Source organism: Narcine bancroftii, chromosome 7 (genome assembly GCF_036971445.1).
Source record: "Narcine bancroftii isolate sNarBan1 chromosome 7, sNarBan1.hap1, whole genome shotgun sequence".
NCBI lineage: Eukaryota > Metazoa > Chordata > Chondrichthyes > Torpediniformes > Narcinidae > Narcine > Narcine bancroftii.
The window spans coordinates 216,130,565-216,142,099 of record NC_091475.1 but is presented as its reverse complement, the minus strand read 5'-3'; the positions used below and the strand labels follow the sequence as shown (position 1 = coordinate 216,142,099).

The 11,535-nt window shown below is 42.5% G+C and overlaps 1 long non-coding RNA gene across 2 annotated transcripts in view; it reads right to left on the bottom strand.

Annotated features, from left to right (window-relative positions):
• The window catches only part of LOC138740170 (uncharacterized), a 53,638-nt gene extending 43,506 nt beyond the window's left edge, over positions 1–10,132 (bottom strand). For both annotated transcript variants that reach the window (XR_011342716.1, XR_011342717.1), the window contains exons 1-2: positions 10,047–10,132; positions 8,992–9,074 (exon numbers count right to left, since the gene is read on the bottom strand). This is a non-coding gene — a long non-coding RNA (uncharacterized lncRNA). The remainder of the gene's footprint in view (positions 1–8,991; positions 9,075–10,046) is intronic.
• Positions 10,133–11,535: the final 1,403 nt, after the last annotated feature.

Sequence of the window (11,535 nt, the reverse complement as noted above, 5' to 3'; positions counted from 1 at the left end):
CAGCATATTCTCTTCCCCTAATTGGAGCTGTCTTGCAATTGGCCACCACTGCCCGAGCAAGAATGAACTGGGAGATCTCACACTTGCTCCTTCACAGGTGAGACCTCCCTGTTCATTGGAGCTCCATATTATCCATCTTGCTCTATTTTGTTAACCTTAATCAAGTCTCCTCTCATTCTCCAACACTCCCATGAAAAAAAAATCATGTACCCTGTAGTTTGCGATTCCGGACACCAGGTGGTGGTATTATACCTAGATCTCTTTCCCTCGCTTCATGCATGCAGTACTCGGTGTGAACAGGTGGTGGCAGCACTTTACAGCCCTTGCAATCTGCAGCTTGGACAGGAGATGGTTGGTTTGTACCTCGTGGGCTCTTGCACCAAGCTTGAAGATTTAGAGATTTCCCATTGATTGGCGGAGAACATACACGACATCGCATCCAACCCTGAGATTCCCTTTTTCCTGTGGACACGGCCGAATTACCACGAATGGGTCGTGCAAAAATAAACGGGTCAGTGGAAACCTGGAGAGATAAAAGAATTGAAAACAAAGAAAATCAATAAAGTGCTGCAAGAGTCCTGAAATGAGTTCCTGATTGAGTTTGTTGTTGAGGAGTCTGAAGGTGGAGGGGGAGCAGCTGTTCCTGAACCTGGGGGTGTGAGTCTTGAGGCACCGAGACCTCTTTCCTGATGGCAGCAGTGAGAAGAGAAAGAGAGAGTGTGGATCCTTGATGATTGCTGATGTTTTCTGACAGCACCATTCCCTGTCGATAAACTCAATAGTGGGGAGAGTTTTGTCTGTGATGTCCTGGGCTGTGTCCACGACCTTTTGGAGGGCTTTATTCTCAGGGGTACTGGTGTCCCCATACCAGACCATGATGCAGCCAGTCAGCACACTTTCCACCACATCTCTGTCGAAATTTGCCTTTTCATGTCTTCAGGAGGAGGATATGCAAAATGTAAAACATAAGCTGTAGCAATACCTTCCAAGAAATATTATCCAATTTGTTTGCAGGAAAGGCCTTAAACGCTGTACCCTGTGACTGTGTTCTTTACCTGAGGTTCAAACAGAACAAGTGAGGGGAGTCTGTCCACCCACCACTACTACCCTTCATTCCCGCTGCGTAACTCAATAAAGACTGTGTTTTGGACTTTGTGGTTCATTACTGGACCTTTTTTGTACCCTTAAAGAAGCTCAACTTTAACAAGGGTGGAAAAACAAACCCACACAAACTCCTTACACGGGGACAGATTTGAACCTGGGTCACTGTCACTGAGAACATTCTGCCAAACATGCCAAAGTCAAAATTCAATTATCATGTTATAAAGTGCAATATTACACAAAATTCACTTCATTCAGACATAAAACAGAGATACATGAGCAGAAAGTTAAATGAAGTGCTTCTTTCAGTCAGAAGAGAATTCCATGAGACCCTGAAGCCCCCAAACCCAGCCCTTGCCCACAAGCAGCCAGCCACTGCCCCCACGCCCCCCAATCCAGCCCAAACCATCAAATGCAGTCGCCTTGTTTAAAAAAGGTAATGGGGAGATTCTTGGGAATTATAGACCAGTATAGGATCTATGAGCATTTGGAGAGAAGTACAAACTACTCAAGGCCAGTCAGCATGGCTTTGTGAAGGGAAGGTCATGCCTCATGAGTCTAAATGAGTTTTATTTGAGGGGGGTAACAAAGGAAATCAATGAAGATAGGGTGGTAGATGTGGTCTACATAGATTTTAGCAAGAATTTGACGAGACTCATCCAGAACGTAATTTGGCAAAGGATCAGAGTCACTTTGGCTGTGGATAAAAAAGTGTCTTGTAGGAAGAAAGCAGAGAGCAGTGGAGTGCCACAGGGATCTGTTCTGGGATGCCTGCTCTTGGTGATTTTTATAAATGACCTGGATGACAAGGCAAAAGGATGAGTCAGTAAATCTGTAGATGATACAAAGGATGGAGGAGTTGTGGATGGAGCTGAGGTTGAAAAAGGTTACAAGAGGATAGAGACAGGATGCAGCGTTGGGCAGAAAAGTAGATGGGCTTCAATCTGGCAAAGTGTGAGGTGATGCAGTTTGCAAGGACAAACCGGAAAGCTGGGTACAGGGTTAATGGTCAGTTACTTAAGAGTGTGGATGAACAGAGGTGCCTTGGGGTTCAAATCCAAACACCCCTCAACGTTGCCACACAGGCTGATAGAATATTTCAGGCCAATGGGATGCTAAGCATCATTAATCTTTCTATGTACCGCGTGGTCGTGCATGAAAGTGTGGCCATTTTGGCCAAAAAAGCGCAGTAAAACTAACCGCAATCACAGGAGTAGCCTCCACAGGCGACCCGCAGCAATATCTTTGAGGTAATTTCATGGAAACAAACGACAACTTAAGCAAATATCAAATCTCATTTATAAAAATGGCACTGGCCTTGTCCTTTGACTGTTGGTTCCGTGATTAGTCAGGGATGACTTAAAAGTGGGGTGGAAAGAAAGTGTTTGAAAACAATGAAATAACAAATGAATAGCAGGGGAGTGGATGTGGGGTGTATGGATTTTAGTGAGGCCTTTGACAGGGTTGCCCAGGGTAGATTCATTCTGATAGTCAGGAGGCAAAGGATCTGTGGAACCTTGGTTGTGTGGATTCAGAATTAGTTTGCCTGCAGAAAGAGGTTCTCAACCTTCATCTTCTCACTCACGTACCACCTTAAGTAATCTCTGAACATTAAGGGATTGCTTCATGTGGTAGGTGAGTGGGAAGGGAAGGTTGAGAATGACGGTTCTAGATTGTTCATATGATTATTTTAAAATAGGGTTTGAACTTTCTTTCCACCCACTTACCACTAAAAGTGGTATGTGAGTGCAAGGAAAAAGGTTGAGAACCATTGGTTTAGTACGTTATATTTAAGGAGTGAATATATGGGCTAGAACAACATCAAGGCCTGAAGGGCCTGTACTGTGCTGTGTTCTCTGGATCTGCTGATCAATGGCCAGGGTTACCCATCCAGTATGGACACTGCAACTGAGTAAGGCAAGAGGAAACTTCTTCAGTATTTCCAGCCCATCAGTAACCATGACCTAAACGTCAATATTGGTCTCAGCTCAGAAAAGAACGGGGAGGCCACAACTACAATTCAGAGGTTCAGAGATTGTGGTGGATTGAGAGACAGGATCGCCCAATAGGAACTTCTCTTATTTTTGATCATTGAGCCCATGGTAAAACCTTCATTTCACTTCAAGTCACACTTTCCAAGAATGTGTCGACAACATTGAGGACCAGCTGTAGGCCCTGGTGGGTTCACCTTCAAGTCCCAGCAATATCCTAACCAATCTCTGCACTTCTTCAATCACATGGATTCTGCAATTTGGTACCTTGGTCCTCCAAATATGAAACAGCTAAAGCAACCTGTAAAAATCCCGTTTAATCCAAATATTTTTAGTCTCTTCCAGGAAAAATATTCTAGGATCCATTGGGAGTGTTCAAATTTTTAATTTTGGACCAAAATGTATATATTTTGGACAAACCCAAGTAGAATATATAAACATAGAAAAATAGGTGCAGGATTCGGCCATTTGGCCCTTCAAACCTACCCTGCCATTCAATACGATCATGGCTGATCAGTACCCAGTTCCTGCCTTCTCTCCATACCTCCTGATCCCCTTAGCCACAAGGGCCAATTCTAACCTACTCTTGAACATTGACAAGGAACCAGCCTCAACTACTTTCTGTAGCAAAGAATTCCATAGATCCATCATCCTCCAAGAGAAGAAATCTTTCCTCATCTCGGTACTGAAAACCTTCCCCCAATGCCTGAAGAGGGCGCATAAAATCAGTGAACTGGTGCGGACTCGAAAGGCCAACATGGCCTGTTTCCGCTCCGTAAATGGTTATATGGTTATAGTATGGTTATCCTTAAACTGTAACCCCTGGTTCTGTTTTTCCCAGCATTGCAAACAACCTACCCGCATCTAATCTGTCTAAACCCTTTAGAATTTTGTTTCTATAAGATTCCCCTTCAATTTCCTAAATTCCAGAGAATACAAGCCTAGTCTATCCAACCTTTCTTCATCTGCAAGTCCTTCCATCCCTGGTATCAGTCTAGTGAATCTTCTCTGCACCCACTCCATGGTGAGGATGTCCTTCCTCGGATTAAAGAGGCCAAAATGGCACGCAGTACTCCAGGTGTGGTCTCACCAAGGCCGTGTACGGCTGCAGCAGGATCTCTGTACTCAAATCCTCTTGCTATGAATGCCTTCCTCACTGCCTGTTGCACCTGCACGCCCACTTTTAACGACTGATGCACAGTAACACCCAAGTCTCTCTGCATTTCCTGAACAGATACCGTTGAGATAATAGTCCTCTTTCCTGTTCTTGCCTCCAAAGTGGATCACCTCACATTTATCCACATAAAAGAACCTACTTTATTACATCCAAGACAAATCTGATAATGTCAAACTAAATTTATTTAAATTGGGTGTCAAGTATAATCGATGTAAAAAAGATTATATTGTACCAGTCTCAACCTGACATTAATAATTTTAGTTGTACTTAATGATTTTCATATTTTAACTTTCAAATCAGATTCCCATTTTAATCTTGATTTATGAATTTCTAATTTAGGAGCTTTTTTTCTGTACATTTCTGAAATAACTCCATTAGTGATCACAGACAAAGGAACAGGACCAGGCCACTAGGCCCATCAAGTCTGTTCCATAAATCTACACTAAGCTACTCTACACTAGTTCTCATTTTTGGCCTTTCCCCCATAATCCCTTGATGCCCTCACTAATGAGATATTTGTCATTCTTTTTAAAATACTCCCAGCGATCTGGCTTCCACTACTGTATGCCGCAGTGAGTTCCACACATCCACGACCCTCTGGGTAAAGAAGTTCTTCCTGATCTCTTTTATATGGATAACCTCTCATTTTCAGACTATGAATAGTATTCTGCCTGTTTAATATTTCCACTGGTAGACGAGGCTTGTATTATACGTTATCTTTTCCAATGGAATACAAGACCTCCTTTCTGAATTCCACCATTGAATACTCGTCATTTTCTAGCCACAGCTAAAGCCAATCTCAAAGAGCAATTTGAGACTCATCTAATTTTAAGTCCAAACTCAATTTCTTCATATATCCCAATAAAAATACCTTAGGATCAAGTGAAAGTTTAAATTTTAATAAGTTCCTTGATTCTATCCCAGAAAGGTTTCACGTAATCAAGTCGAGTGCAAGAAAGAGCCAACTTGCTTATGGCACCTAAAGCACCGATTTACGTGAAACTCCACGAGTTCCACCTACCTACTTCCCTTGCCCATAACCCTCCCACCCCCTCGCATCCATGTAGTCATATAACCTCATCTTAAATGACAGAATTGACCCTGGCGCAACTTCTTCCAGTAGATCATTCCACTCAGCCACCACTCTGAGTGAAGAAGGATCCTCTTGTATTACTTCTCAAGTTTTGCCCCTTAACTTATGACCCCTTGTTCCAATCTCTGCTCCCCTTAGGGGAAAGAGCCTATTCACAGCTACTCTATCTATTCCCTTGATAATTTTAAATACCTCTATCAAATCCCCGCTCAACCCTCTACGCTCCAATGAATGAAGTCCCAGTCTACTTAATCTTTCTACGTATTCAAAATACTGCAATCCAGGCAACATTTTCGTCAAACTTCTTTGCACTTTCTCTACCTTATTGATATCCTTCCTATAATTTGGAGACCAGAATGGCATACAATACTCCAAACTTGGCCTCACCAACACTCTGAACATCACCTCCCCAGATCCTATATTCCATGCTATGATTTATAAAGGCCAGCGTACCCAAAGCCTTCTATCTCCATGGGAATCCACCTTCAAATTTAAAACTAATTTGGCAAGGGGAAGGGAACAGGACTGATAGGGAAGCAGATAGGAGAGTGAATATAGGGGTAGTTCGTGAGACGGTGAAACAATAAGGAAAAAGGGAACTAAAAGTGATAGGAGAGTAGGGGCAAGTGCATCGAGAACAAAGGTGGAGGGAGAAAGGAGATATGGTATCAAGGTATTGTGTATGAATGCACGGAGTGTAAGGAATAAAATGGATGAGCTTGAGGTGCAAATGGCAATGGGAGGTTATGACATTGTCAGAGTTATAGAGACATGGCTGCGGGAAGGGCAGGATTGGGAAATCAATGTTCCCGGGTACACGTCCTATAGAAAAGACAGAAAGTTAGGAAGAGGGGCTGGGGTAGCTCTGTTGGTAAGAAATGAAATTCAGGCATTTGAAAGACATTGAAGCAGGTGGGTAGAGTCTGTTTGGATAGAATTAAGAAATTGTAAAGGCATGAGGACCATAATGGGGGTCATTTACAGGCCTCCGAAAAGTAGCTCAGATATCGGTAGAAGTATAAATCAGGAATTAAGAGTGGCATGTCAAAGTGGTAGCAATACGGTAGTTATGGGGGACTTCAACATGAAGGTGGACTGGGATAATCAGACGGGGGCCGGAACACAAGAGAGTGAGTTTATTGAATGTTTACGAGATACTTTCTTGGAGCAGCTAGTGGAGGAGCCTACCAGGGGGAAGTCGATTCTGGACTTGGTGCTGAGCAGCGACGCAGAGTTAATAAGTGACCTCGATGTTGGGGAGCCATTAGGGAATAGTGACCATGGTATGGTTACTTTTGAGCTGCAATTAGGAAGGGAAAAAGAAAGGAAGTCAGAAGCATCTGTACTGCAGTTAAATAAAGGGGATTATGCAGCTATGAGGGAGGAGCTAGCCAAAATAAAATGGAAAGATACACTAGCTGGGAGGTCAACTCGGGAAAAATGGCAGGTGCTTTTGGACATTTTCCACAGGATTCAGGACAAATTTATTCCAAGTGGAGGAAAGGCTCTAGGAGATGCAAATGGCAGCTATGGCTAACTAATGAAATCAAGTGCAATATCAAATCCAAAGGGAGTAAGTGTAAGATAGCGAAGCGGAGTGGGAAGTTAGAGGATTGGGAAACCTTCAAGGAGCATGAGAGGGTAACTAAGAAAGTCATAAGGGAGGGGAAAATGAAGTACGAGAGGAAATTAGAAAATAATATCATGGAGGATAGCAAAAGTTTTTTTAAATATGTGAAGAGGGAGAAATTGGTTCGGTCTAAAATTGGTCCATTAAGAATGGAAAAGGGTGTAATTATTACCGGAAACAAGGAGATGGCTGAGGAATTTAACAAATACTTTGCATCTGTCTTCACCAAGGAGGATATAGGTTATGGTCAGTTAGGGGGTAGTGGTCATGCCCCAAAGAGACTTGGGGAACTTTCCATGGTCTAATGGATATCCGGATCCAGAAGCAGGAGGTTGTGAGTAAATTGTTGGGACTGAGGGCTGATAAATCCCCAGGGCCTGATGGGCTGCATCACAGGGTGCTTAAAGAAGTTGCTATGGAAATTGTGGAAGCACTGGTCGACATTTTCCAAAGTTCCATAGATTCGGGGGAGGTCCCTGAGGATTGGAGAATGGCTGATGTGGTGCCGATTTTTAAGAAGGGAGGGAGGGAGAAAACGGGAAATTATAGACCGGTCAGCCTGACGTCAGTGGTGGGGAAGATATTGGAATCTATCATAAAAGGAGTAATAGCAGAACACTTAGGCAGAAATAATAGTATAAGGGCTAGTCAGCATGGATTCCTTAAGGGTAAGTGATGCTTGACTAACCTTCTGGAATTTTTCGAGGATGTGACAAAGAGGGTGGACTTGGGAGAGCCAGTGGATGTGGTGTATTTGGACTTCCAGAAGGCCTTTGATAAGGCACCGCACGGGAGACTAGTGGGCAAGATCAGGGAGCATGGTATTGGAGGTAAGGTGCTGACATGGATAGGAAATTGGTTAAGAAATAGGAAACAAAGGGTTGGAGTAAGCGGGTCTTTTTCAGGATGGCAGCATGTGACGAGTGGAGTGCCGCAGGGATCGGTATTGGGTCCTCAGTTGTTTGTAATTTATGTAAATGATTTGGATGAGGGGATTATTAATAACATGAGCAAATTTGCAGATGACACTAAACTGCGTGGCGGTGTGGGGTGTGAGGAGGATGTCAGGAAAATGCAGAGGGACTTGGACAGGTTGGGGGTGTGGGCTGCTGAATGGAAGATGACGTTCAATGTGAGCAAATGTGAGGTTATCCATTTTGGGGGCAATAATAGGAAAGCTGAGAATTATTTAAATGGAGACAAGCTAGGGAGTGGGGAGGTGCAAATGGATCTGGGTGTACTTGTTCACCGGTCACTGAAGGCTAACATGCAGGTTCAGAAAGCTGGGAAGAGGGCAAATGGCATGTTGGCTTTCATAAAGAGGGGATTGGAGTATAGGAACAGAGACGCCCTTCTGCAGTTGTACAGGGCCCTGGTGAGACCCCACCTGGAGTATTGCGTCCAGTACTGGTCTCCAATTTTGAGGAAGGACATACTAGCTATAGAGGGTGTGCAGCGCAGATTTACAAGGTTAGTTCCAGGGATGGCGGGGTTGACATATGCTGAAAGGCTAGAAAAACTGGACTTGTATCCGATGGAGTTTAGAAGGATGAGGGGGGACATGATTACTTGTTCCCAATGATGGGGGAGACGAGGACTAGAGGGCATAGTTTAAGAATACAGGGTAGGCCCTTTAGGACGGAGATGAGAAAACAATTTTTTTACCCAGAGAAGTGTGAATCTGTGGAATGCTCTGCCACAGAGGGTGGTCGAGGCAGATTCGCTGATTATGTTCAAAAGAGAGTTAGATAAGACTCTAGTGGGCAAAGGAGTTAAGGGTTATGGGGATACGGCTGGAAAGGGGTACTGATAGTAGTGATCAGCCATGCTCTGTAAAATGGCGGTCACTGAAGGCTCGACAGGCCAAAGGGCCTACTCCAGCTCCTATTGTTTATTGTCTATTGAACCATTCCTCCAAGATCCCTCTGTTCCTCAATGCCATCCCCTTCACTGCATACATCTTGGTTATTCTTCCCAAAATAAAGCACCTCACACTTACCTACATTAAACTCCATCTGCCATCTTTCCAAACAGTCCAAATCCTTTTGTAGTCCATGAAAACCCTCCTCACTCTCCACAACTCTTGAAAATAAGCAAAATGTATTACGTTATGTTAAGCTTCTCTTTGAAAATTTTAATTTCACGTGCATTAAATGCGTACATAAATTTCTCATTCAAAGATAATGAAAAATTAATACATAGTATTTTTTTTAATTCCCCCTGCCCAACAACCCAATAGAAAAGAAAGAAAACATCTGGAAAGTATTTATTAAAAAATTACTAAAAAACTATCAAATAAAATCTAACAAATTTTCTTGATTTTCGGAGTCAGAAGGTTCAGGTTGGGCGATTACAACTTAATTCCTACAGTTTATAAATAGGATTCCCAAATCTTTCCAAAAATTTCAAATTTGTTACATAAATTACAGGTAATTATTTCAAGTGTCAAGGGACTTGGGGGGTTCTCGTTCAGGAAAACATAGTGAGTGGGTAACCACCAGTTTGGATCGGCAGGAAAAGAAAGCAAATTCTATGTTGGCCTTTGTTTCAAGGGTAGGGAGGTGTTGATGGGGCATGGGAGAGACCTCATTTGGAGAACTGCAAAGTTTATCTTAAAAAGGATGTGCTGATGTTGGAGAGAGAGCAGAGATTTACCAGGATGATATATCTCCACTTTTCATTGGAGTATAGAAGAAGGAGAGGAGATCTCAGAAACCTTTCCAATGCTGAAAGGATTGGACAGTAGATGTGAATAATGTTTCCCTTGGATAAAAAGAAATTGTCTTAGAATTAGAAGATACCTATTTAAAGCAGAAATTTATTTCACCAGAAGGTCATTGAATTTGTTGCTGGATTGTTGAGGGAGTTTAAGTGGGGGGGGGGGGGGGGTGGAATTAATAGATGTTTAATGAGTCAGGGTATCAAGGGATCAGGGGAAAAAGCCAGAACTTGGAATGAGAGGCGAGAACTGTTTAGATCAGGGGATAGCAGACACAGTGGGCTGAATGGCCAACTTCTGTTCCTTGTGATTTGACACCATTTTAACTAATGTACCTTTGAGAATTTTAACATCCATCCATATGTCCTCCGTATTTTGAATGTGAAACAACGGTTGTGCAGGAGAAGCCAGTGAGTGGCTGTGGCCAATTGCTCCTCAGACTGGAGGCCTGTGATGAGAGATGTGCCTCAGGGATAGGTGCTGGAACAATAATGTGGTGAATTGGATTCACAAGTTTGCAGGCGACACCAAGAACAGAGGAGTTGTGGACAGCCAGGAAAGCTTGCAGAAGGATCTGGACCAGCTGGAGAAAGGGCAGATGGAATTTAATGCAGACAAGTGTGAGGTGTCACATTTTGAAGGGCAAACCAAAAAAAGATAGACATGGTGAACGGTCGGGCACTGAGGAGTGAGGTTGAACAGAGGGACATGGTAAACAGGTGTCATTCCATGTAAGTGCTGTCACAGGTGGATTTGGGAGGGAATTGAAGATACCCAAGTTAACTAAAATTGAAAATTGTAAATGGGGCAAAAAAAGGGATCTATTTCAGAAATGTTTGTGACAACAGAAAATGGCTAAACCATCTTTAGATTAAATGGGAGATTCTTCTTTAGAATTAACCCAAGAAGAACGCACTACTTTCTATGTGTGAAGATGGTGGATTAAATTGATTAATGTGCGATATAATTGGGTGAATTATAATTTTTTTTACATCAGTTGTATTTAACTCCAGGAAAAAAAGATAAGGATTTAGTAATTCAGATTTATGTTTTCATTGTGGGATTCAAATTAATACTTTTTTTTGTCTGTCTGGTTGTGTGATAAAGTTAAGCCTTTGAGGATTTATTTGAAACTACTTTAAAGAAACTCTTTTTATGTTCGATCCACTGCTTTTTCTAATGCGGTATATTACAACTTGAACAACGGGATTAAGAATGGATAAACCTCAAATTGAGTTTATTCAGTTAGTATTAGCAGTGGCCAGTAAATGCATTGCGATGACGTGGAAAATTAGGTTTGGTGTTTTCATTCTGCCGCAACGAATTGATATGATTTTTCTCTCCCTCAGTCGAGGGAGTTTGGGGGGGGGGAATTATGGGGAGGGGGTTGGAATATAGTTTTTTTTGGGAGGTTGGTTTCTTTTGTTTACTATGTATTTTATATATTCATAAATAAAGTTTAAAAAAAGATACACAACCAGTGTTTCAGGCTTGAGCCCTTTATCAGGGCTACGAGTATCTGTACTCTATAAAGGTTCACTGCTTGATCAGCTGAGCTCCTCCAGCATTTGTGTCCTTACAGAATTTGGTTGAGTTACTATATGTGGACATCAGGACATTTTTTCACCCTTAAACTGTCCATCCACACAACTTTTTCACACAACTACCCCCATTTGGTGAAGTGTGTGGAATATTAGCTGTAGAATATCTTGTTCTGGGAATTATGATGAAGAAACCATCACACAGACTTTGCCAGAAAGCTGGGAAAGAGAGTTAAAAAGCACATTCCAGACAGGGATCAATTCTCACCTCCTCTACTGAGCC